General features: G+C 37.2%; 1 protein-coding gene across 32 annotated transcripts in view; it reads left to right on the top strand.

The window, feature by feature from the left end:
* RIMBP2 (RIMS binding protein 2) overlaps positions 1–27,194 on the top strand; it is an 84,210-nt gene that overhangs the window by 18,776 nt on the left and 38,240 nt on the right. For 30 of the 32 annotated variants that reach the window (XR_011905460.1, XM_072351547.1, XM_072351552.1 and 27 more), the window contains 2 exons: positions 20,449–20,538; positions 25,244–25,366. The gene's annotated coding sequence lies outside the window, so the exon portion shown is untranslated. Of the gene's footprint in view, positions 1–11,914; positions 12,049–20,448; positions 20,539–25,243; positions 25,367–27,194 lie in introns of those variants that run through there. The other 2 variants (XM_072351545.1, XM_072351543.1) reach the window with 2 other exon arrangements.

Genomic DNA, 27,194 nt, shown 5'->3' with positions numbered 1-27,194 from the left:
TTAAAGCATATATATAATGGTTTGGAATATTCTCCCATACTCTTTCCACATGCACACAGTTATTTGTGAAACTCTTGCATTGCTCTGAAGAAAGCTTGACAGGCGATTTTCTGTGTTTAGGGGGAAGGTTGCAATTTGTGTGCCTCGTTTCTTAAGTCTACTGACAGTGAGATATCATTCTGGGATTGCACTGTATGTTCCTGTGCAGTTTCTGTGCTGGATTTTACCTCTTGAAAAAGCAATAGTTCCAGACACATTATACCCATTAGTTCATTGTTACCTGAAAGGCAGCAGGTGGACAAAGGGAATGAGTTGAGTCCAACATGGCAAGGAGATAATGAGCTATGAAAGTAATTAGCAGTACATTTTAAACATGTGCTCATAAAAAGCCAAAAGCACGTTGACCTAAGAGCATGATCTCAGCAATGCAATTTAGATTACCCATTTCAGCAAGACAAAGGATTTAACTCTTTCTCTGTGTGGCTTTTTAGAATTCATAAAGTATAGGACAACTCAGTATCTCTTTACTAACAGCTTCTTAGTCTACTACAGGCAGGCAGAATTTTACATCCAAATGTCAAGTAGCTGTTAGACTAGTAGTCATCACTGTACAATGAAACAGATTTCTGGCCACACTGATTTGTTGTGTTGATGTAGCTGTATGACAACGCCATGTGACTTTATTCCTAAGTATTCTGGCTGAGCTACTTCTGGTATTTTAAAATCCTGTTTGTATTTGTTTATTCATTTCTATGCTCGTGTTTTCTTCCTTAATTGCTGACTTACTCCGTGTACCACTTAAAAGGGCCTTTGTTCTGTGAATTCCTAGTTCAATTTTATAGATTCGGTCTGGTGATTTGAACAAGTGTCTCTGCCTGTTCTTTCAGATGTGACTCTTGTTTGTTGTGGCTTGTTCCAGTTAAATCACTACATTCTAGAATAATTCCCAATATTTTGGTCACACTGCTCATAAATTATATATAAGGTTTTGTAAATATATTGAAAGTTAAGAGTTATATATCCATTGTGGGTAAGTTTACTCTGATCAAAGCAAACCTCTGCAGGAAGTATGTATTATTTCTGGTGGGTCACCCAGTAATTGAAAACCACTTGCTTTCGTGAGAGGGCTGCTCAATCCAAGGGAAGCCTGGTGACGTTAGCTCCGTTCTTTGTTAGATAAAAACAATCTATTCGTTTAACTGCATACTCAAGATGCACATGCTGTCTTCAGAATAATGTGTGCTGCTGGATTTAAATGCGTGTGGGTTTTTTAAGGGTGCTGTGAAGCAGTTCATGGGGTGCAGACAAGTCCTTGAAATGCACCATTTTCTTAGATTACTCTCTTTGCAAGTAAAAATACCTAAGTGAGGTAAAGACATATGCTGGTCAAGTTAGACTAAGGTTTAGTTGTATTATATGTATGTTGTGGCTTTCTTTTTCTTTCTGTCTTATGGATTTAAATTAAGATGGAGGGAAGCTGGCCCAACTACTGCCCTGACAGTGCCTTGTTATCTTTGTGGATTAACAGGGAACTCCAATCTGCAAGGCTGTCAATCCGGCCCGTTTTCATCTGCACTGAATCATTTTAAAAAGAAAAACAGTGCGTGTGATTATCAAAAGTATTTCCATTTATAACACACTATGGCAATTCAGCTCAGATACCAGGAAATAGGAGCCTCATATAGGAAAAGGGTGTTAAATGTTAAAAAAAAATTATAAAATGTGAAACATACACAGATGTAGCAATGAAAAAAAATAATCCTTGTTGCTTTATTGAGGTGCAAATGCCTACTGACACTTGAAGTTTAGACAGTGATCCCTTTACTTAGCCTCTCTGTGGTAGGTACACCTTACCAAAGACATTTGAGACGTCAGTCCAAAGAAGCAGCGATTAGCATATTTTAAAGTTTCCTGCACTGTCTGCTTAAATAAATTTGCATTAATAGAAAGATGAGACTTTTCATAATATTCTGTGTCGAAGGCTAAAATTAATTCTATCAGTGCCGTGGTTGCAGTTCTTTTAAATTTTAACAGTTTAGGGGGGAAAAAAAAACAACAAACACACCACTTTTGAAAGGTTATAATTAATGAGTTGTGTTGTTGTTTTTATAAGTCTACCAAAATAACATGAAGAAATTGGGACAAGTGAGCTATTCTGTGCCTTTGGCATTTTGATGGTGAGCAACCTAGCTTCCCACTTGAGCTGGGGGTGGGCTTTGCTGTTGCATGCTCTTAGCAGCTGCTAGCCCTCTGCAACTGTGTAGAGAGGAACTCATGGCATAGATTGTGAATGACACAAACACCTCAGCAAACTTAAGCTCAGTATCTTTTAGACTTGTAGTAGGTCTCACTTTTGCACTAGTTTCATCATTTTTTAACCACAAGTTTCCTTTAACAGTGAAGATGGAGTGTGGTCTTCAGAATAAGTGTGTGTATCAGGAAGGAGTACATCCATGTCGTGGTCTTGTCTGTAGTTCTATACAGTTTTATGCAACAGATTTATACAGTGGTTGTTATGAAAGTAATGCCTCGTGTTTTGTTATGTTGGCCCATGATGTCAGAGGCAGATGTTGGTGATAGGCTGACTATATATTGAGAGAGATCTTGGATTTGCTGGATGATTATTATATTATGGCTCTCTGAAACCTGTCTTTTGCTGCAGCAGGCTCTACAGCAATATTAAGCTCCAGAGCTCCCTACCAATTTTATAGCAAACTTGATTAAGTCATTAAATTGTAGATCATTGCTGACAGTAAATTAATTCTTAATCCAAGTCTTATTCTGCACTGCATTGAGAGACTTTTTGCCAGGAGGCCAGTGGCTTGAAAATGGATAATTAAATTCTGCTGTAAATATATTTTTTAATCCATCTTTCTCCTTTCAGGAGCTGGCAAACGAGTGAAAACCATTAATTAATACCTATAGCGTGGTTTAATGGTTTAAGCCCTGCTCCCGACAGATTCTGAAATGTAAACCAAGTGGGGAATAAGTAGCATATAGACAGAGTTGTCAAAAATGTATTCACGAGAGACACTGTTCTTGTATTTCTGTAAGATGTATATATGTATAGGTTACTGTGGAAGTTATGTATTTATTTCCAACTTTCTCATTAGAGAGAGCAGTTATTCACCACGTTATTTTCCTAGTGTAAATACAGTTTCGTATGTCTTAGTGGCTTGGAGGATGTACTTTCAGCTCTCCATACTGGTTAAATTCTTTCATAGGGAATTTGACTTCCACTTAAATACTCCAAAGAATTATATCACAGGACTGAGGCACTCCTGGGGCTTAAGCAGAAAGAAATACAGCAAGGAGGAGACATGTCCTTTTGAGAAGATGGTGCAAGAGATCAAGGAGAAAAGAGAAATTATGTCTAGAGAAAGGACTGAGTTTGAGCAACTACTTAGTTGTGTGTGGGAGGTAGTGGTGGGTGTTGATGGTGATCTTCATTGTTTTCTAGTACTCTTCTTTAAAATGTTTTGGTTGTCTAAATAATTTGCTAAGAGGAAAGAAACAAGAAGCCCGTAGGGATGCTATAACAGCATTACTGTCTGGCTGTCTTTAGCCCTAAGTCAATATGAATTGCATTGGAGGTGTCTCTTGGCAACCTAATAGCTCACAGCACTGCCCAAGGTAGTGCTATTAACTCTTTTGTGGCTGGCACTGCAGACAGCTGTTTGTTTGTTTTTGTTTTTTAAGCATATGTTTTAATGTTTTGGCAACAAACATGTCTGTTAAAGTTATCTGTAATGAGCAGGACATGTAACATGGAAGATTTCTGATAGTGACACCATGAGGAATTTTTCAGCTCTCTAGCAAAAATCATCATGAAAAAATAACCTAGTTCCATAAAAGTAATAATACTGTAGTTAATACACCTTTGTTTCCTAAGGTTAATATAGTTAATAAACCCTGAACAAGTATAGAATTAACTTGAAGATCTAACAAAAAATTGGGTAAGTTGTTCAAGTTCTAGTCAGGCAAAAGGCCTAAGAGAGATGAGGAGAGCACGTAAATACAGCTTATCTCTCCTGGGCAGTATGGTGTATTTAATGATTTACTGCCTCAATTAAAGATTGTAGAATTGCAGAGTATTTGATATTTGAGGGAGTAGTAAAACTAAAACAAATTAATTGCTTGGAGAGAAAAGCTTTTAAGGTAAGGGCAAAGTAATTGATAGCTGGCTTTGCACATGAATAACGTGTTTTTGCTTCATGTGAGGTTTTCTTTTTTCTTTTTTTTTTTTTTTTTTCTTTTTTAAGTGTTTTCCATTAGAACTATGAAATGGTAGTGAACAGGCCTGTTACACCGCTGATCTGTAGTAGCCTCATCATTCTCTTAACTGACAAAATTCTGTTAATTATAGATATGGTGAGAACACATATAGATGCACACATATAACACCTCATCTGTCTCATCATCCTGGTTTGGCAATCTATAGCAGATGCCCACCAGGATGTCTTCCTTGTCAGCCCTTTCCCTGATTTTTACCCATAGGGATTCAACCTTATCCTCTGCCACACGCTCAGTAACATCAAAGCACTCTATACTAATAGAGAGGGCCGCACTGCCACCCCTCCTTCTTTGTCTATTCTTCCTGAAGAGTTTATAGCCATCCATTGCAGCATTCCAGTCATGTGAACAGTCCCACCATGTTTCTGTAATTGCAACTAGGTCATACTTAACGTGCTGCACAATGGCTTCCAACTCTTCCAGACTTCCAACACCACCTGTCAATCTCCTGTGCACACTTATCTCTCTACCTCCTTCCTAAGCTCCATTGCTAGGCTGAGCAGCTCATCTACCTGCTCACACGTCATGCAAGTGTCATCCTTCCCATCTTTCCCCCACAGCAGCAGGCTCTGGCACTCCCTACAGGGCAAAATGTTTCCTTCCTTCTCTTTTCCTAGCGGTAAATAAATCGGCCAATAAGTCACAGCAAGAGAATTTTACATGACGGGTGTGATGCAAGCTTAACAGCACCACTGTTTTGTAGAGCTAAGCCTTTCTGCACTTACTTTACACACAGGCCTTATGTGAGGCTTATATAATCTTGTTAAAACACCAATACAGAACATTTCTAGGAGTTGTCCCACTCCCTCCATCGTGCCCCCTCCCAACTTTATTGCTGCGATGATATTTTTAAGTCTTGTGGGCTTCTTGAACTTCAGTTTAACAATCCTATTTCAGTGCCACTTCTTGGACTCAAGCCATGTGAGTGCAGCTTCTTGTCACATGAATAAAACAAGATTGACAGATGAGCTGGGACAAACATACAGTCACCCTTTTCAAGATCTCAATTATTCACGTTCTAGAAATAGTTTTCCTGAAATAGGACTGCATCCTTATCTGTTAAATGAATAAGACTGCAGTCCTCCCATGTAACTGCGTTTTTAGCGCATTACTGTATAATTAAATTTAAAAGCAAGACAAGCCCTCAGGTGTGGCTGGGAAATTTTAACTCCAGGAAAAAGTAGCACCATATTTAGTAATGTAGAAAGAGTAGCTGGGAAGGCACTGTGAAAATCTTGTTCAGCTGTGCTGAAGTATCTGAACACCATGCAGTGTTGTCTAGGCTCAATATTTTATCTCGTATTAAAGGGAGCAGAGTGTGACAGAAGACCCTTATTGACCAAGATTGATAATAACCATTTGAAGTCACTCAAAGTCTCCTGAGTGAAATGTGTTGTAAGGGCTTTGATTATGTTTGTATTCACAGATTGCTCATGAAAATTTTTGGGAGCCCTGTATTAATAGATACTTGGTACAAAAATAAACGGAGAAATAGAAAAAAAGTTTCACTGTTCTAAAATACTGATGAAATAAGAAGCTGCAGAAGCCCTGTAATAATGTGTTCATTGTAATTTTCCAAAGCCAAGTTGCCAACTGTGATCTGTGAATCATTAGAAATCCTCTGGGCATGTTGCTGACTTCTCCATCTGGTTTCCATCAGTCGTGTCCTTCTCCAAACTTCATAGTTTTAAGAGCATCTGTCAGTGAGGGAGAAGGAAGCTTGTATCCTGGTCAGCAGTTGCAGTGACGGGACACAACTCTGAATGGGGTGGTCACAAAGGGTAAGGGCGGTGATGTGATTACATATTACTGCAAATAAATAAATGCGTGGGCTTCTGCAAGAGAATTGTGGTTCACTCTGTGGAAAAGTGTTGCTTGCCTGTGTTCTCAGCCTTTTAATGAAGCAAAAGATACAGGCATTTGGTAGGACTGAATGCTGTATATAACCAGATTGCACTTTAACTGGTGCCTTGGAAGAAACAGAGCATGTCCTCTTTTTCCTTTTATTTTTTTTCCCTACTTATTAACAGCAAGTTAATGAATAAAAGTGAGACTGTTATTTCTGCTAGTGAATAAAAGCTTGAATGCTTTTCTTTCCACTTTTCCCCGTAATTTGTATTTTGAATCTTTTCTGTTGAAAATCACAATAAACATTTTCAAGAAGGTTTGATTCAACTGACTTAAATGTTCCCCACTCTGCAAATGCCTCTAATGGTTCCTAACCAGGCTGAAAAAACAGAGCCTGGATTGAGCTGTTAACAACATACGCAGAGTTCTGTGAAGAAAAACTAGCCTCCCTCTCAGCCCATAAGAACAGTGAAAAGAAGAACGATGACAAAAGCTAATGCTGAACAAAATGAATTATTTTTAGAAGCTTCATTCTGTTAGCTCACCTAGTTGAAAAGAGGAGCCGTTCTGTGCCTACCTATCTGCCTGTCATTGTGTTCTGTAGATGCACTGTGAGTGCATATAATAAAGGTTTATACAAAAGAATAGGAAAATCCCTTTATAACTGGTATACCATCTTCTCTCTTGAAGAAACGCTGATTAAAGAAAAGCAAATTTTAGGTCACAGTGACCTAACCTTCTTTCACAGGTTTAAGTATGTCTCTTAAACTCCCTAACACAAGCGAGATGTGTATGGTGGGGTTTGTTCTGGTCAGTAATTTTGGTAAGATTTATTTTTACATCAGACATGAACCATGATGGATTCAGTTGAAAATGAAAAAGACGAAACGTAGAATTCTGCGAAGGCTTGACAGTTTTGCCTGTGGTTTGTCATAATTCTGTAGTAATGTTATTCAAATTTAATGCAATTTCACAATAAACAGGAAAGGCCAAAGATGATTTGATAGGTACTTGTCATAGTCTTGATGATTATTCACGGCAGTGCATTTTCTTGATTTGAAAGATCAGTTTGTACGTATATAATGTCAAGGCCTACTGGTGATGTGCTGCTATGTTCAAAGCTCTGGTCCAGCACAGTAAGAGTCCTCACTGAAAGTGTAAGTACTGCTATTCTAATCCATGGTGACTGTTCCCTGCTGTAGTAGATACTGTCCTTGTTAGCCATTAATTTCTGAATCTGCAGGACTCTGCGGTAATTGCACGTTTTCTCTCTTATCTTTTAAGCATTCACACTTCAAATGTAATATAAAGCATTTTACCTTTACCTTTTTTTTGCCACTGAAAAACTTTCACCTGTCTGAAACCCTTGCTCTCTAGGGTCTTGCTGGCAGCCAGCAGTGTGACTGAATCTTCTGAGGGGGCTTATTGTAGGAGATACGAGTTTTCATGTACCTAAATTTCCTCTTTTCCCCACAGCCTGGTAATACTCAGAGGCAACAAAGTACTTTGGAAGTTTGTTATCACAGAAGCATTTGCTCATCACTTGGCGGGAGACCTGTTTTCTCCCTTAACCTATGTCTATAATTTCAGTTCACAGACTTGTTTGTGCAGTTCTGTTCTTACCTTAATTCTTTCTGAATACCAGTGAAAACTCATTGCATATTTGATTTCTAGCTTTTGTTTTTTGTTTTGTTTTGTTTTTTCCCAGCTGAATTGATGCCCAGTCCTATGAATTCTAAAATTGTTTAAATGTGGAATGTGTTCATCTTCAAATTATGTATTCTGTACGGTATTCATTAATTTCAAAATAACTAATGTAAACGAAGCTAAAGCCTACACGTGATAAATGCATGTAAATTACTGCTGATGCTCGCATAAAGCCATGAATGGTACTGATTAGTCCGTTGGGGAGCTAGAAGTGTGCTGAAGACCCATATTATAGGGCTACTGAAAGAGTCTAAATAGGAAGGTGGCAAGCTGTTCTGCTGCCAACCTGTTTGATAGGTTGTTCTCTAGTCTCTTCTAGATCTCAAAAGCTTGGAATTCAGTTGTCTGAAAGTCCTGAAATGGAAGACTTAGTGCTCCTGGGGTTTGCATTTGGATGGAACTGCCCAAGGGCAGCAATGTCAGGTAGACCATATTTAAAACAAGAACCTTTCCTTCCTTACGTTTGCACAGAGTTAAAAATGTCATAAATTTTGTCCAGAATTGTAATAAAAGCACAAGTGGATTTGTCAGGATTCTTCACGAAAAGAAATATCTAAGGGTGCTGTGTAATTTATTTGGAAAACAATCTGGGTGACAGCGCGGCACTAAATATTGTTACTTTGATTTTGCTGTGACACAGAGAGAGCACCAATGCAACCAGTAAGCTACAACAGTGGCCTTGTGCAGCTTTTTTCTTTGTTTCTTTTTTTTTTTCAGAGGTTTAGTGCCTGCATTCACTGAAATCTGGAGTTTAAAATGAGGTCTTGCCTAGAGGAGATTATTTTTATAGTGTGCATTTCACTGGACAGCAAAGCAATTACTTCCTAAATTTAGAAATTATTCTCTTCCATATTATGGCAGGGTTTGGACACATTTTGGCATTTGAGCAACTTTCAATGTATGTTCTGCACATACAAAATAATGCTGTTTGACGGTCTGGCAGAGTAAAGAGTAATATTCTAAATTAGTTTCTAACCAGGGAACAAGCTGGGAGTTTGCAGGTTTGCTGTGGTAGAGCTGTAGATTGCCACAGTGTTCAGATTGCTATCTTCTCTGCAGGAGTGTATCCCTTCACTGTGGGTTGTTTGAGACGCTCAGGGAAAATGGTCACTCTCTTCCTACATGTGGTTCAGCTAGCAGTGGTTAGCAGATTGAGTTGAGGAGACTGCATTAATGTCAGTTCAGTTGTTCTCAATGAAAGAGTACAATTATGGTAAGTCATTTGGTTAATTATGTAGCTAAAACCCATTTAAGGTGTTACGGTCTTGGCAGCACCAAGACTGAATCACGCTGAATTATGCTGAGAACAGTAAAGAAAAGGCCCAGATTCTGATCCTCTGAATCAAGCAAAAAAAAACCTGAATACAAAACACACTGGCAGTGAGTTTCATTTCCTCTGGGTAAATAGAGCATCTGAGTGTTTGAAGGCTGCAGGAGTTGGCATTTGGTTGAGTTCCTAATCAAGTGGCTGTTTCCATTTTGACAAAGACTGAAACAGAATCGTAAGTTTGAACAAATGGACTTAACAAGCTCCCCTTATCTGCCTGCTTTTCAACAGAAAAGGAGGACGGTAGCATGGGTTCTCTAGTGAGTTACAGTACCAGTAAGGGAGAGAACTCAGAATATCTTACTTGTAGCTCAATTTTACTATGCTTTTTTCCTTTCCTTTTTTTTTCATCCACCCAAAGGCTGTATATTTATTTCTCTTGACTCATTTTCTATTTTTTGAAGAGCTTCACAGGTCTCTTAAGCAGAACTAAACTTGGCATAGCTGCATGAAACCTGAAATGCCTGAGAGAAAGATATGCATTCAGCAGATAATCTCCTATCATACTTGAAATGATTTGAGGCATGGGTTTAAAATTAGTGATTTGGAGAAATTTCAAAGAAAACAAAATTTATTATTATTTGTATTTAAAAAAAAAAACTTATTTCTTTTGGCTTTATCAGAGCTGATGAGTTTGCTTGAGAAATGAGGACATCAGAATTCCTTGATTTGAGTAAATACATCGAGAGGGGAAAAACAGTAATTTAAAAATACTTAAATATGAATAAAATTATATAATAATGACATTTGTAATAGGTAGAAATCCAGCTTACAGTAACAGGTCTCCAGCGTCTAAAATGCTGGAAATGCTTTAAGTGTTCTCCAAGGATTTGTTTTACATAGGGAATTACAATTAACTTGTGAGAGATCTATTTCATGCTTTGTGAATGGATTTCAGCTGCAGGTTCATTTTTAATTGATGAGCTCAGATATTAGGCTCCCATCCTCTATATACGACTGCTATGCTACGATGAACCATGAGTCTTTTTAAACTTATTATCCATATTTGATTCATGTGGAAACATAGTTTCAATACTTTCTAGAGATATTAATCTGTTTTAATCTTTTTTTTTTTTCACCTCATTGTCCTTTTCTTTCTTAAAACTTGGATGCTGACCTTTTGGTTTGGGCCGTACACCTTTAAGGTATTCTAAAAGCTCTTCAGTGGGACAAACTAAATCTCTCCATCAGTTATTTAAAATGATATATATAAAAAAATCAGTTAAGCTTTGATCAGTCAGTGGATGTTATTACAGTGTCTTGAAACACCTTCCTGATCGTGTTGAACGATACCTGAACAAAAGCGTTGCTCAGATGAACAGCCACACAAATGTGGGAATGGTAAAAGCTGCCGTTAAAATCAGCCCATGTTCTGTCACAAAAGTTGAACTGTATGTGTTAGTATATACAACCTGTCAGTGTTCTTCAGTTACATTCCTGGGGAGATTCAAAATCACAGTTCATTTAGAAGTTAGCTTCAAAATTTCCAATGAGGCTTTCAACTTTTGGCTGCCACGACAATTGATTTTTATGAACTGAAAAAATTAAATATGACGACCCCTGGAGCTAAAATATTATTAGGATTGGAATTATTTTCTTTTGATCTTTAATTCGGCATGAGAAATTTTCAGCGTTCAGCTTCATGAAGTAGAATACCGTATTCCAGTAGCAATGGCAGTAGTAGTGTCAGTGCTTTGCATTGTCCCACTGTGTTCCTTCTGTGGGGTTTTCACTGTGCAGACTTGAATTCTATTGTATTTCCCCTATACGTATCAAGTGAGTCGCTTGTTTTCTGTTAGTTCACAAATCCAAGACAGTTTGCATCAATTTTCCTCTCTGATTTTTCTCCTTAACAATGATTATTTGCTAATTTGGCGCTATTTTATACAAAAGGTTAATTCTGTGCTCCGATGAGAGCACAACCTGGTTGCTTAGCTTCAAGGTCTTCAGAATTATAAGCTGTTTTCAGGGCATTTATATTTTAATGTTGGACTGTGATTAAATATCAGCAAGCGTATGAAGTGCAACAACAAAGATCAGTGTATCTTTTCAAGGTTTATGTAATGCTATATGAAGTAAGAGAGAGAAAGAGATTTTAAGTTATATTCAGGATATGCTTAACGTGTACTTGCACTAAAAAGGTTTTATGCCCAAAGAAATTAAATTTCCTATCACTTAGATAGTTTTGAGTGACAGGAGGCAAAAGCCTCTTGTGCTGTCTCTGTAACTGTTTTACACATCTTATAAATTCTGTGCTTTACCGACATGTCAAGTTTTTATCCTGGAAACAACTGTGAATAAACTTTGATTATTTACAGGAATATAAACGCTTTGAGTCCTAGAATATCCTGGTCTAGTTCAGGGATTAGTAATAGAAAGCTGGAATACACAGACAGCAGAAGCTCACAGAATCTTTCTGTTCAGCCTCAAGCAGTTAATAATTGACTTTTAAAGAATAAACCAAAATGCAAATGTTTACTGACATTACGGATCACAAAAGGCTTCTCTGCAGCAGGTACTTAGGGAAGCGTGAAGCTGAGCATGGCTTGCCAGCCTGCCTTATGTAAATAAAACTAATCATACCTCACCAAATTACCCGTTTCAGTGTGCTTTTGCCTCGCCTCATCTGGTGGCTGAGAGGTGTCAGGCGTGCCTAACGCCCTCCCCTCGAACAGCCCCCAGGGGAGTGATGTTCCCTTTCCAGCCAGTGGCTAAAAGGTCAGCCTCAGCTAGTAAGGAGGACTGATATTAATTTTGCAGTGTGATGCAAAACAGCCTGAATGAGCAGAAGAAGACTCTGAATCTTTTTCTTTGCCTGTGTCATTAAGGAGGGAAGATGGATGCAATCGCGTAAGCACAGGACTACTTTCTGAGTAAGTGGGGGTGAAATACATTTCATTCCTATCATGAGTAACTCTAAGAAATGAAATAATTCATGGTTGAGAGTAATATACACCTAATTAGTCATGTTGAAGCAAATTTAACTGATGCCAAATAAATAACGTTTGTGAAGAATTGGGAAATAGCAGAGAGAAATCTGATTGCAACCTTAATGCATTACATTTATTTGGATTTATGTCCCAGTTTAATGAACAGGAAAATACTATGGAGTTTTGATAAAATGCTTCAATATTCCGCAGCTCTCAACTAGTTAGTTCCTTGCTTGAGTTGAGGCCTGGTTAATCAGTTTCCCTTTGAGTTTATCCTAAGGAAGGCAGAATGGTAAGTAAATATCTCCCTGGCTGCATTCCTTAGACTTAGTAAAGAGAAATTAATGAGAAATAACATGCTAGCTGTGCTCTTTGGATATTGCATTGCTTTTTATGATACGTTTGACTCTTGTCTAGGCTCTGTGTTTGTCGAAGGTGCCTGGAAAATTCTCCTTGTAGACTATAGAAATGCAGGGCAAATTTATGACAGCAAAATAAAGTGAGAATCCAAAGCAGTTGTGGTAGTTTTTAAAGGCTTAGAGACTTGCACATTTGCATGCAATACCATACAGAAGGATTTCTGTGTTAGTATCTGGCGCTGACTCTGTTTTCATGTTGCTATTCAGTGCCAGTCAAATCATCTGTGAAACATTTCCAGAAGTGCTTGTTGCTGGTGGCTGGCCCTGTTTTTCAGGAGTGTCTCTAACCATTAGAAGAATCCAAAAACAATGAACGTTTTTTGATCTTAATTACCATGTATATCTTGGTGAAAAACAAGCCTCATGTATTCCTTCAAGGAATACTGTGCAAACTGTTGACATCCTCAGGGTGTATTTGTAGCTAAAGGTATATTCAAGATTTTCTTACAGTGATCGTATGCTGCCATCCTCTCTGTCTGTTCTCTGTCAAATAATCTTCCTTAATATGTTTATCACTCAAAACTGCAAGGGATCTTCAAGCACCTACTGCTATTAAAAAGCTATAAAGCTACTGTCCTTTTTCTGTAAGCAAGGGGTTATTGCTTCCAAAATTATATATATTAATTAGACTTAATTTTAGCTATTTTGTCTTATGCTTTGAAAAATGAAATATATTTAGGCAGGGATTTTCTTATAACTGGGTAGAGCCTGCTTTGGTGATTCTAGGATTCTAAAATGAAATTTGGTCCTTTACTAAGATTCAATACTGAATGAACCTTAAGAGAATTCAGAACATATTGATGTATTATTTGAAAAACAAAGCCATTTTTGGTGAAATATAGTTTTTCTAGCTCATGTATTTCTCCATTTTTTTTTTCTTGAGCAGGATGGGAATGGAAGGTGTTAAAGACACACATAGTTGTAGTTAGTGTTAGTTGAGAAAGACTTTGTTGGACCACAGAATGATCATCATACAATTTAGTACAACAAGGAAAGCAATGGCCTGTACCACTTGGCTTAAGTTAATGCATAACTTTATTTAGTGTCTGGTTTCCACTTAGTTTAGTGCAAGTCTTACGTGAAGGCTATAGTGTTACCTGGTCTGAAAACAGAACTTTTGGAGCATGAATAGCTGTTGATGAATAATGTTTCTGATGTCTAGTTCCTGAATTATTCTGCTTATTTTTCTGATGTTTGTATTGAAATGAAAAACGATTTTCTGCTTTCAAGTCACTTATTTTTTTAAATTTTGCTGAACTTTTTGTGTGTTTTCAGAACTGTGCACCATGTCACTGTAACCTCGTACCTGAAGAAATTACTGAGACAACTGTGTCATTACAAATGGCACCAGAGCTCACCCTTGTTTTTTTTTTCCACATTTGTCTCATTAAATTTGCTGCTTTAAAGAGTTGGCAATCTCTGAAAACATCCTGAGCTTGTTGAGCTGGTGTTTTGCTGAGGTTCAGTACATTTCATCCTTTTTTAGTGCCACAGGACTGCATTTTCCACCTGCTGGGGCATGATGTTGCCATGACAACAGCTGATCTTGTTTGGTCTTCTCTCCTCTTTGTGCATGATGGAAAGGAAAGCTTTTTGAGAAATGTTTGTGAAAGCTGATCTAACTAATTGCATTTTAATTATCAGTGAAATAGAACAAGAAGGCTTGCTCTATTTCTAGAAAAATAAGAAATTTCTAACGTAAGAAATAGCACAGTGAAATGGGCTCTTTAATCAGAGCTGACAAGATTTCTCCATGAGCTATTTCTGTATAACAGTGTCTGCAACTGTTGTGTTAGCAGAATATTAACATAAATGGTCTGTAGAAGATCCTGTAAGGTATTCCACTGAGAGATCTCCCAGCCCAGACTGCAGTTCACCGGCCTTCTGTATGCCTTCTGTTAATCAGCAAATAGAAACCTTAATGACATAGTAGGTAATTAAAGAGATGCTGCAGCCTTATCCCTAATGAGCTCCAGTGATGATCAGAATTACTTTGTTCATGTGTTTCTAGCTGACGTGTTTTGTTTGTTCTTCCACTTGTGAAATCATAGCAAATGGAAAATGTGGACAGCAATTTCCTTCTGGATTGTCACAAAGTTTGAGTGGAAATCCACGCACTTGTAGAAGGCAGAAGGAAAAAAATATACATTTTTAGTTAGTTTTAAATAACTGGTTGCCTTTGGTTTGACATACAAATCTAAGGTGTGTCTTTGACGCATCCATTGAAGTGAGGCAGTAGAAAAAATCACTACCAGTTCTAGATGGGAAACAAAATATTACACCGTATTATGGTAACATCAATAAGAAAATATTTCTAGAGGGAACCGAAGGGAACATCCTCTTCAGACAGCTTGCTACCAGCATTTCAATGAGGTTGTTTACCCTGTGCTGCCTTTCCTTTATGCCTTTCTTCGAGGAACTCCATGTTCACTTATTTCTCCCTTAAAACTGGATCATTTCAGATTATTTCTTTCTTTTTCTTGCTTGTAAGTTACCCCTGAATAAACTCAAGCTGTGGCATGGGAAATGAGAATTTAGACCTGGCCTCTCAGATGTGCTGGTTCATTTGGTGCATTGAGGTGTGAGTGCAAAAATAATTGAAAGGAAAAGCCCTGAATAAATATTGATCTTAATTCAACCCACAAATCAAACTGATTAACTTTCTAATACTGACCGAGGGAAAACGCATCTGTGATACTGAGTTTGATTCTCTACTTATGGCTGCAGAAATGTATTTTTATGGTATCCTCAGCTGTGTTTGTGTTGCCAGCAGCAACAAATCAAGTATGGATACACAAGATTCCAAAATTGGGGGATCTTCCAAGATTTCAGGTATATCTGATGTTGAAGTCTCCTTATCCCCTCTTCAAAACGTGGCCTGGGCTGCCTTACTGTGTAATGCAGTGTTCTAGTGAATCTGGCAGAGCTGAGGTGGTAAGAAGGAGATTGTTCAAATAGGTTATGAGAAGCAGTGCATGAAGAGCCAGTGCTTTAAAAGGAGCATGAATGAAATGAGTTGGTAGTGCAAAGCCTGTTACCTTAAGAGCCTTGCTAAAGTGAAAAATAATTTGATGCTTTAATTATTCATGTTTCTTAACATCTTGTCCTGGTCACTGCAATGCCAAACAAGGCACTGTTGATTTCCAAATATGATATACTGCTCCAGTTCCTGTGTTCCTTATTTGGTAGTGCTTTTTAAGTAGTGCTATTTTTGTGTAGTGTTTATTATGCTACATTCAGCCTACTGATTAGAGGGTAAAGCTGCATTTGTTTTCTTTTATTAGAATTAAGTACAATTTGCATGAAAATGCCCTTTCTAAAAATGAAGGAAATCTAATTGGGAAGGGATTTTATTTAAAATTGAAGCTCTTTTAAACAGAGCTTCCTTTGTTCAAAGAGTAGTAGCAGAAAGAAAAAATGTATGTCTGTTAACATTCGAAGTAAAACTGGGTTCTTTAGTCTTTAAATGCCAAGATCATAAAATGTTAGGCTGCTTTCCTGCACTGCTTGATAACGTGTATGTGATTGTGACAGTTCAGAGTCAGAATCACAGTGAAATATTAAAAAACCTTAGACAAAAGCCTTTAGTTTGTCAAATGCAGTGAAAAACAATCAGCCTTCCGCTAATCTACAATATATATGTTATTACAGTTGCATGGTTATAACTATTAAGTTGGTAACGGTGGAATACAGAACTGGATAGAGCTGTACTGCACCCTTCATGGGGAGAGGGGATGGTGGATATAATAAAATGAGGATGAGTAATCTTTGCCTTTAAAATCTACCCCTTAAAATACAAAAAAAAATAATAATAACCAAAAAGAGAATGGTGATGTTAAACCTGACCTTAGTAATGAGTCATCTGCAGGGCAAAAATATGTAAGAAAATATCAGAAGGTTATTCATTTTTTTCTCTTTTTAAGTGCCTCTAGACCACTGGCTTTCAGTTTCCTCCTGGAATAATGTGATTCTGGGCATGCGTTGTCAAAATCGAGGAACATCATGTAGGATTACAGGCAGTGTGTTCTAATGCAGTCAGTCCAGGTTACTGGCAAAACAAGTATCAAAGAAAAAAGGGCTACCAATAGATGAATAGTGTCGAACTTTTTTTTTCCTCTTTTTTAAAAAAACAAACAAATATAATTGATGGATGAGCAAACTAGCACACAGGGCAACAGATGCCTTTCTCCAGGCAATGTAGAACCTTGTTACCCAGACAGTGGTGTCAGATTGTATTAAATCTACAGAAGTCATCCTCCTACCGTGAATTTTTATAGTCAGTCCTCGTATCTGCAGGAGAATTTCTACTTTTGCTCTACTAGAAACACACATTTTTGCTTTCATTTCTGCATTTTAAAAGATGCAACTCATATATAAGGTAATACATTTATTTCTAATATGCTTTTATTTATAAGTTTTAATGGGTATTTTTATTAATTGTCTCATTTTTGGTGATATACTGGTGTGTCTGTGATGCTCTGGGCATCCTTTAAAGAATGGCACGCTGTAAGGACTGATTGTGTTCTTAGACATTTGGGAGGGCTTCAATTTTCTGATTCAGTTTACTTCAAAGATTTTGAAAAGATCGTCTTTAGTGCTGTTTTCTTACATTGAAATGCCTCAGCTGAAAATGCCTGAAGCATTTCTTACATACATCAGTAAATATCCTTGCTGTTGGGGACTTTGTCTGGCATGTTAAAGACAAGGTTTCAGATTCTTTTTGCAAATTACTCTCTGTGGAGTCCTGACATGAATACATGCTGTCTGGCACCCTATCACATATGTGATATATGTAAGTATGGTATGTGTTTCCTGTGTTTACTTGTTGAAAAGGCTTAACTAGAAGCAATCTAAGAATGGTTAACTCCTGCCTAAATATACTATAAACAGATTTGTGTTTTGGCTTGATCTACCACCAGCTGATTATTTTCTGTGACAATACTATTTATTTATTTACTTTTAGGAGGAGAGTTGAGTATTTCTACATATTTCCATCCTTATAATTAATTTATCATGTTCATTCCTCTCTAAAATTTTATACATTCTTTTGTGTGTTCCCTTTTAGACTTGTGGTAGAACTATTGAACTGAGAGTAGGGAAGGCTGTAGGGAAGGAGCCCTAGCATTCATTGACAACCTGGAGGCATGAAGCGTGTATTCAGCCTATTGCCAGGAAATGTGTCATTTGTGATGGCTGCCCTATGTATTTCCTGACCTCTTTGTTTTGTTGACTTGGAGGTTCTGTTTGAAATTGGCAGTTGTAAGAACTGAAGTGAGAAGTGTTGCCCTGTTGTTAATGCATTCAGTGCTAGCTGTCAAGTAAATGAAAGCGAATGGAAAAGGATTCTATTTATTTCTGTATAGCATTTTCAAAAGACATCTGTCTCCTTTAAAATGTATTTGAAGCTTCAAAACTCGGGATACAGCACAGTGGTGTATGCAGGGCAGCCATGAACTGTCATCTTTCAGAGACCCACTGTGGGCTACTGAGATTTTATGCTGCATATCTGGATCTTCTATTTCATCCATGGAAGAAAACTGTAAAATTTCCTTTTCTTCTATATGGCTTGAATTCAGTTTTAATATATTAATTTTCTATTGAGTGAAATTTAGTTCTGGGATGATTGAATTAACTTTGGTCTTCTTTGTTGAAAGCTTATATTTGACTAATCTGGAAAATATTGAAGCCAATGGATTAGGAAAAGAATCACAAACTGACATGAATATTAAGCAATGCATAACTATTATTTGCAAAAAAACAGGTGGTGTTTCACAGTAAATGATGTAAAGAGGAGACGAGAAAGAAGTACTGTTAAATGTGTTTCTCCAAGTGCAGTTAGCATCTGGAAGTACTCAACACTGGAGAAACTGCCCATGAGGAATTTAAAGAAGAAGAGATTTTAATCTTTAAGAAATTTATCTTTTAGAAATCTTAAAGAAATTTTAATCTTTAAGAGAGGTTGTGCCTGTTGAGTACTGTTCATGTTTGCTGTACGGAAGCTTGCTGGTGTTCCCATGCGGGCATTAAGTGTGTGCTGCTTCAGTTAATCCCATCACAGGTTACTTTCAGGACATGGCAGATGACTGGAGTAGTGTGTGGGAAGGCAGATTTGGAGCAAGTCTGTCACTAAGCCACCTGGTTAAGGGCATGGCCTTTGGCAAGTGGCTTGATCTCTCCCTTTCTGTTTCCTCTTTTTCTACTTCTTTGTCATCTGAAATTAAAATGTAAACTTTTTTTGGAGTGATGAGAATTTCTTTTGTATTTGCAGTGCATAGACCTGAATTTCAGTTAAGGCTTCTGTCAGATAATAAATAAACTTACTTCCTCTTTCTATAGATCAGGTAGAAAATTGTTATTCCAAAAATGCTCAGGGAGAGCAAGGGTTTTATCTGCTGGTTTTCTTTCTATGAGCAAGGGAATTTCAGTATTCTTGGTTGTTTCTTTGTTGTGTTCAGTTGCTTCCTTGTATTCCACACCAATTGTATGAAAACTGTACTGGTTAAAAACTTTCATACAGATAAGTGAAAATATGGGCCAAGTAATCAACAGAATCTCCTACTATATGCGAAATCACTTTCCTTGAGTTGTGTGAACATCAGCTTCCTTTACATACAGCTAATATACCATCAATTACCGCTTTGCTCCTCACTCTTATCCCCTCCACTTCTGCTTGAATTCCTTTTAATAACTTTATTAAAAGCTGGTAAGGCATTGTCACTTGTTCCCCATTAAAGTCAGCTGAGCAGTATTGATTCATAACAAATGCAAATTGATCCATTAAAGTCAATATTAAATCTCGCTTGACAGAAGCCTGTGGTTCAAAGGATTTTTCAGGGCAGCTAGCATAGCTTATTTTTGCCTACTAAAATGCAGAATAGTTACACAGTGCTTTACAAATAACTTTGAGTAATTAATAGGATTTGATTATTTATTTGCATATCCAAGGAGCTGTTCAGTGCAGTTTGCTTGTATTGTAAAAATATTTGCTGATTTAATTCACACCTTTGAAAAAATGTAACGTGAGCTAAGAAATTGTTGTCAGTTTGTCCCTCAGAACTGTCTAGCGTCTCAGGATCTGACTGTCACTTTTTAATTGCATCCTAAACAACAGATTTAGCAGAACTTGAGAAATTTTAATTGCTGATATCCTTAGGTGTGAGATGATGGGTGTGACTGCAACTGGGAGACTGAAAATTCTGTGATTGGATGTCTTGGTTTAGTTCAGTAGTGTTTAGTCAAGAGAGTAGCTTCCCACCTGCGGGCTGGAGTTTATATCTTCATGTTAAGACAGTTGCCTTCTGTCCGCATTTTGGATTTGCCTGCCATGCTAGTGTGTAAGTGTTCTACCTGGAATCTAAAAATGATTGAATTTAAACTTGTATATATGCATTTATTATAAACAGACATACTACCAATAGAAACAGCTATCTTAAATCTTGTGACATATATGATTATAGACATGTACATGAGTACACATTCCAGTTGTTGCTTTTTGCCCTTGGAATGCCTTCTGAAGAGCTGAGCTTGAGGATATTACTTTACTCTGGGAGCAGGCTTTCTTCCCTGCTCTCAGTAAGGTAACAAAGTTTGAGCTCCTTGCTGCATCTGCAGGGAGTTAGATTCTTTTTTTGTTAATATATATATTTATCTGCACCAGGCTTGTGATGTCAGGTCATCTGTTTGTCTGCACATCTTTAATCAGATCATCTACTGAAAACATGTGGTTTTATGATAGAGCCAACTGTAATTGTAAGCTAATCTTCTGCAACTGCACCTTCAGTGCCATTGGCTTTATGCCTGGTGCTACACTTAATGGTATGTTAATACCAAATAATGCAAAAACATTGCTTCCTTAAGAACTTAATAGGATGTACTGTAATGGAGATAAATGGTCTATAACACACACTCTTTTCTTGTGTTTTAGAAAAATGAACTGAAGGATGCTGTGCAAGAAAAGAATCGCCTGAGCCTTCAGTATGCAAATGTGTCACACAAAGCCCTGCAACATGACCAGGTACCAATCCTAAGCACAGAACTCACACATTAATTTGTTACTGTAACCAATCTGCAAAGTGGATAAAAATGGATTGTGTAGTCACCTCTAATTTTTATTTCCTCTTAGAAAAGACAAAGTATTTTAATAAAAAATAAGTTACTTGTGTATCTGACAAACAAATGTATGAAAAAGACACACTGGTAGATGGTACAGAGATGCATTATTCCTGATGCATCTTTTCTTAATATCACAAAGAGGTGTTAGGCTTTGGAAAAAAAGATGATTTTTAAAGTAATTTTGATGAGATTTAGTTGAAAAAAAACCCTCTAATTTTTCCAGAGGATGCTGACAGAAAGGCTGACTCACTGGCAGTGTATTTTCCTTCCTTTCTGCGTTTTTCCCTTGTACTTTTTTTCATTTCTCAATAATAAAATGCTGAAATGCCATTCATTGTCCAGCAGTAAATTTCACAAATCCTGTTATCAGCTGTTATTTTCCCTGTAGCATGACATATGGCATAAGCCCATGTCTCAGCTATTCTAGGTCCTGCTTTCATAGTAAGCTTTTCTTTTTCTTGTTTCTTTTTTTTTGCCTGTTTGGGGACAAACGATCTTCCTGACTACTGTGATTTTTATCTGTGGCAAATCCTGCATGGCTTAAGTAGCACGGGCTGATGTGCCTTACCTCATCACATATGTATTCAGTGGAAGAAGCATCATGAACCAGCCACTTTACAAGGCCACATTTAGCTAAAAATAAAACTCCAATCTGGGATTTCTACAGGGCTTAAGTGAGTTGCTCAGCAACCTCATTCACATCAGAAGAGCTGTAACTCATGCAGACGCTGATGAAAGCCCATCCCCAAACCTTGCAAAATGGTGGTAGCTGCGTCCTTTGACATCTCTGACACGTGTCACAGGGCAGCCTAGTGCTGTATTTCCAAACCAAAGGAGGTCTGACTTAGTTGTAAGACAAAGCAAAATAGTGAGATTTAGAGATGGCTGTGCATGTACTCAGTTTTCTCCATAGCACCCAGTATCAAAGCAGACTGGAAATTTTTAGTTGGTGAGGATATTATTTTTATATACAAATGCAGTGTGACAGTATGTTATATTCAGTGGAAGATGTGGATCATAGAATTAGTCAATTTTATTCATCCATCTATCTGTAATTTCTTCATCTCCTTTATGTTTTTCTCTTCTTTTTATTGTTGTTTACACATCACCCTTACTGTTTGGTTCACAAGTCACATAAAGACTTGCATAGGCAGTGTTATATTCTAGCTGACATAGAAATAGCATGCAGCATTAATGCAGTGAAGGCTTAATGCATTGGTGACACTAAGAAGATTAGCTCTCTTACTATCAGAAAGTGATGACTTATGTGGTTAATAATACTTTGTTATAGGTAACATTTGTTTCTTACTGGAGAGCTTGAGACACACTGAAAAACCTAGTGAAAACAATTTAAAATATGAAGGTGTAGCATAAGCCTTAGTCACATTAGCTTCTAAGTTAATAATAAAGTTAGTTCACCATTACAGTGTCAGGATTTATCATACTATGAATGTTTGTAAAATACTCTGCAGGGCATGTTACAAAAACTCAGTGCTACTGATTTTTATATCCCAACCTCTGCAGGATCAAAGGCTTTCTATAAGTATGCCCTCTCGCTTTCAACAGTGTTAAAAATATGCAAGATATGAAGAATTTTGTGGCATACCTTTGGGTGGTAACAAACCTTGTTTGTTCCTGCCTGCCTAACGAGTTCTCTAAGGAACTGCTTTTTTGCTTCCTTTTTTTCTCTCCTTCCTCCATACATAAAATGAGAGTGAGGATGGTTTATATTACTTTTTACTATTAAGAAAGTATGAAATTAAACACACATGAATGTTGAGATCGGTGCAGACGTCTAATAGTTAGGGCTCAGCCCTGAAGGGGAAAACCTAGTTTGTTCTTTTCCCTCTTGAGAGCTGACCTGAAAAGCAGGCCAACTTTATCCAAGCAACTGGAGCTGGGAGAATGTTTATGCATTCTGCTGTGTAGCACAGATATAACAACTGCTCATTTATGCACAATGTAATTGTTGAAATTCAGCTCTAGCAAGGAGAAGGTATGAGCTGTGCCACTTTTAAATGCACCAAATAAGAACAAAACTTTACTTAATTTATGCAGTTTTGTGTTGTTGCTCTGCATAAGAGAGGAAGAAAGTCACACTTCTGGAATAGAGTACTTGTGAAAAGGTTTGTATCCCTAGAAGTGCTGCGGCACCAGGCTTTGACTTGTTTCTTTATTCAAGTGAATATGTATGGATTACTGTTTTTACATAAAAAGAAGAGACATTATCTGTTTGGAACTGATTTCTATGATACCTGATGCCATACAGTTTTCATGGTAGTTTCTAAATCACTTTTTTTTTTCCTAAACAACATCAGTGGTATGAAAAATAGACATATTAAGAAGGTCTAGAGCAGGAGGTGCGTTTCTGTATTCAGACGCAGTAGTCGTAGCTCAGCATTTGTGATTTATGTACAACACAATGAATTTGTGAGTGGCAGAGGTCATTTTTCAGCCTGACGTGTCAGTAAAAGAGAACTATCATTTCTCACACAATTTCTTTCACCAATTGGCTGGTGGAATTATTCGCTGATGTAACAAAATAAACCAGCAGTCTGTTATCCTGGTCTCTGAAAGTAGTTTTGCCTTTTAAGAGTTCAGTAAGTGAAATATACTTGAGCAGTACTCTGGCCTTCCTAACTGACGCTAATGAAGACACGTTTAGTATGTGGGAAGTTGTGGGATGAAAAATGAATTTGTTGATGCGCCGAACAGAGAAACATCACAGATCAAAATGTTCCCTAAGTTCCTGTCATGAAACTAGAACTGTTTATGATGGCACTCAATTTAGGTCAACTGGAAGCATTGATGTTTTGATGTGCTCTGTGTAATTCAAGTTCATGCATATACTATAAGTTCCTATAGACCCTTTCCTGGCAAAAGGGAAAAACGTATATTATATATTACATAGAATGCTGCCAGTGCTTACCTGCTCCCCAGAATTATTCAGACTGCAAGGATTATTAAGATTTAGGAAATTCTTTACAAAGGAAACCAGCATCAAGTTTTACAGAGGCAGAGAAAATTAAAGCCTGAGAAATATTTTCCTGAAGCATTTCCAAAATATTGTACTTCATTCATTCTCAGTAAATGAACTGAGGATCAGACATTAACAAGCTTGCATTACTGATGGTGATACTTCATTGCTTCTTTTTTCCACTCCATAATTCTTCAACAGTGTATATTGACTGATCTGAGCAATGAAATGGAATACAAAGGATGCAGGAAGTTAATAGATTATGAAAATCAGTTGTTGAATAGTTTCCATAGTTATAAAGACAGGGAAGGAAGGGAAGTAAAGAAAAATCTGTGCATGGGGGAAAAAAAAAATAAATCCTGAGTTTGACGATAATTGCATCAGTTCTTGTGGAAAACATGATTTGTTTCTTTTTCTTCTTCCTTTTTTTCTAGTCCACTGCACTCCAAAGTGCCCTCTTACAAAGACAAATATGAGGTCTGGCTGCAACCATTTAGATTGTTTGGTCCGTGGTGAAATTTGCAAATTAACAAACTGTAGCCAGAAGGCAAATAGGCTGAATCAGTTTCCAAAACATTGCTTTAGAAAACATCTCAGAGAGATCCATGTCAGAGATTGCTTATTGCCTTTGGTTCTTAAGGAAAATGAAATTACAGTAATTAAATTGTAAAAAGAACTTGTCACTTCTAACTGAAGCTAGAAATACAGATGAGCTGCACCTAGATTAAAGCAAGCCTAAGCATTATCCCAATTCTTCATACTGCTTTGCCTGTCCTTATTCAGTAATCCTGCAAGCATTGTTCATGCTTCTACACTTTGTGTTGCAGTTAAAAAAGGAAAACTTCTTGGAACATTGTTCCTTGAAAATATTTTGGCTTTTTCTTTTGCTTTCTTACCTTCTATTAACATTGCAGAGAGGGAAGAACAGTATTTATGTAATAGAATGCGAACATTTTATCAAGATACTTATTATGGATGACTTTTTCTTTTTAACATAAAATTGGTATTCTTGATATGGTATGAGCTATGTAAGAATCCTAGCATTACGCATCAGTATAGCGTATAAAATCATGTTCATGTTTATGTTATTTCCTATAAATCAGACTATCATCTGTTGTGAATTCAAGAAAAGCCTTTTCCGTGGTGGAATAAAGTAGCTCATTGTTTTATTTTCTTGCTTTCTGCGTGTGTTTCTGAAATAGTTGATATTGCTGATGGTCTATAACATGCTACAAACAAGGAGCTAGTCAAATTGAAATGGTTAAGTTAGCACCAAATAAACCAAATAGGAAAACAGGTACTGAAAGCTCAGTCCATTTCTATATAAGAATTGTTTTGATTGTCATCTATTGTATTTACTGTATAATGCATGTGTTTATTTAACTTGAGATCTCTATGCATAGCCACGATTTGGTTGCCAGATTTTAGACCTCCTTGAAAGAAAATGTCTTTCTGACATACACCTATTTGGGGTGCATGTAATTTCCTCACAGAACATCCCCTTCCATCTACCTTTTTTACTTCTTTCCTTTTTCCTTTGAACTTCTTCCCTTTTTCATTTTCATATACAGAAATGTTTTTTCTGATATTGAGGGGTATTCAAGAATTAATCACGTATTTATTGTTGTAGGTGAAGTCAGACTATGACCATCTTAGAGAAGCCCTTATCAGAGTAACCAAAGAACGAGATTTGGCTGTAAAGGGAAAACACCAGCTCCAAGCCAAGCTGGAGAACTTAGAGCAGGTCCTAAAGGTATGTATAATACTGTGAAATCCAACAGTGCAGTACTAATATAGCTTGTTTAATATTCCCATATAAGTTTTTCCTCATATTAATATTTCCCGTGTTAAGTTTTGAGAAATACTTAGTCTAGTTTTCCTGTCAGAAGAGAAGTATAGTTATGCTTTCTATTATCTCTGGATATATCAACAAAGCTGAAAAGGAAAGATGAAAAACTGCTGAATTAGCTAACTTATGGGAATCTTCTGTGCCTCTGACACAGAAGAGTTCTGATTTTCCAATGTGTACAGCCAGCTTTTCCCTTTCATGTCACTGTAATTGTGCCCATCCATCTGCAAGCACAGATGAGAAGTCCTTTTTGAAGAAAAGTACTTGGATGAAAATTAAATTTGCTCCCTATTCAACAATCATGTATGAGTTCTGTCTCAGAACAAAACTCTAGCACTTAAAAGCTATTTGAGCTTGTTTTAACATTGGTTACTTGCACAATTTGGAAGTGTGAGAATCTGCTGTAAGACATAATTAGTTACTTTGCTTTGGTTGCAGCTGTAGGTAGTACAGTGTGAGAAGTGAGTGGGCTGGAGCTAGGAGGGGCTATTCATTGTCACATCTCCATCTCCCTGCTGCCCATAAGGAAGCTGGAAAAGCAAGAACTGTTTTAGTGGGGTCCTCAAGAGCCATTTCAGAAATGTTTTATACTAGACAAATGTCTAGCACAAGTTTTAATGAAAACTGAAACGTCCATGGTGTCATCAGTTCATTCTCTGCGACGTAGCAGGATTCCTGTCTTTGATCTGAAAGATACTCTGTAAAGGTTCAATCTCAATTTCATTGAAGGACAGAGGACTATTTGAAATATGAAGACCTTACTGTATTTTTCTGTACTCCTCTAGATATGGATTTGCTTTCTGATGTTAGAATAACATTATTATGACTCCTAGGAAGGTTGTAACAAGGGAAGTGCAAATTTACATGTCTGACCTTCCTCACAAATGAAATCAGTTACGAGGGCAAATGGATTGCCACCACCTACTCAAGCTGATGGTAATGTGATCATGCAAACCAGTCTTGAAGGAAGAAGAAGAAAGAATTCAGCAGCTCAGGACTTCCTACTTGCTGATATTGTAGTGGTTAGTCTTTGCAGCCTATTCCCATAACTTATTCCCCTCAGACTTGGGAGAGGAAATGGCACCAGCTGATGGGAGATAAGAAGTGCAAAATAGATTGCAGACAGAACCAATTTGTGAGCAGAGTGGGAGGAGAAGGAATGTCTTCTGGTTTGGGGGAGATTTAATTGCTGTGCCAGTGAAGGGACAGATGCTGGGGTGAAGAGATCCTTGCTGCTTTATGTATTAAGTAGATCACAGTAGTACTAAAGCACTGTGAGAGACTTCTGGGTTAGTGTAGTTGACCAAATGGCCTTAAAATCTGTAAACTGTAGATCATTGCGTTCTTATTTTAGGAAACAGAAATTAAAAGTGGGGGTGAATCACAGATCATGTATCACAATCTGTTTCTTCGTTACACTTTGTAGATTTGCTGTATGGTCACTGCATTAATTATTTATTGATCTTTCCAAACGTTTATAAATGTTCTCTAGTAGCATTTGTAAAAATAGTAAGAATTAAAAATACTGAAACATACTGTACCAAATCCACTACTAGATCTTGAATTGAGACTTTTCTTGGGGTATTTAAAGCTTTTATAGATTAGTAGTGGGAAAATGTCTTGACTGCCTTATCATTTCTTGAATATGAGTCACATCAATGTTAAGTTTTACATGAGATTTAATGGAAGCTGCTGAGCTCAGTAAATGTAGCTTCGTGCTAATTTAAAGATT

The sequence above is a fragment of the Excalfactoria chinensis genome, chromosome 16, assembly GCF_039878825.1.
Source record: "Excalfactoria chinensis isolate bCotChi1 chromosome 16, bCotChi1.hap2, whole genome shotgun sequence".
In the NCBI taxonomy this organism is placed as follows: domain Eukaryota; kingdom Metazoa; phylum Chordata; class Aves; order Galliformes; family Phasianidae; genus Excalfactoria; species Excalfactoria chinensis.
This window is presented reverse-complemented; position numbering and strand designations above follow the sequence as displayed.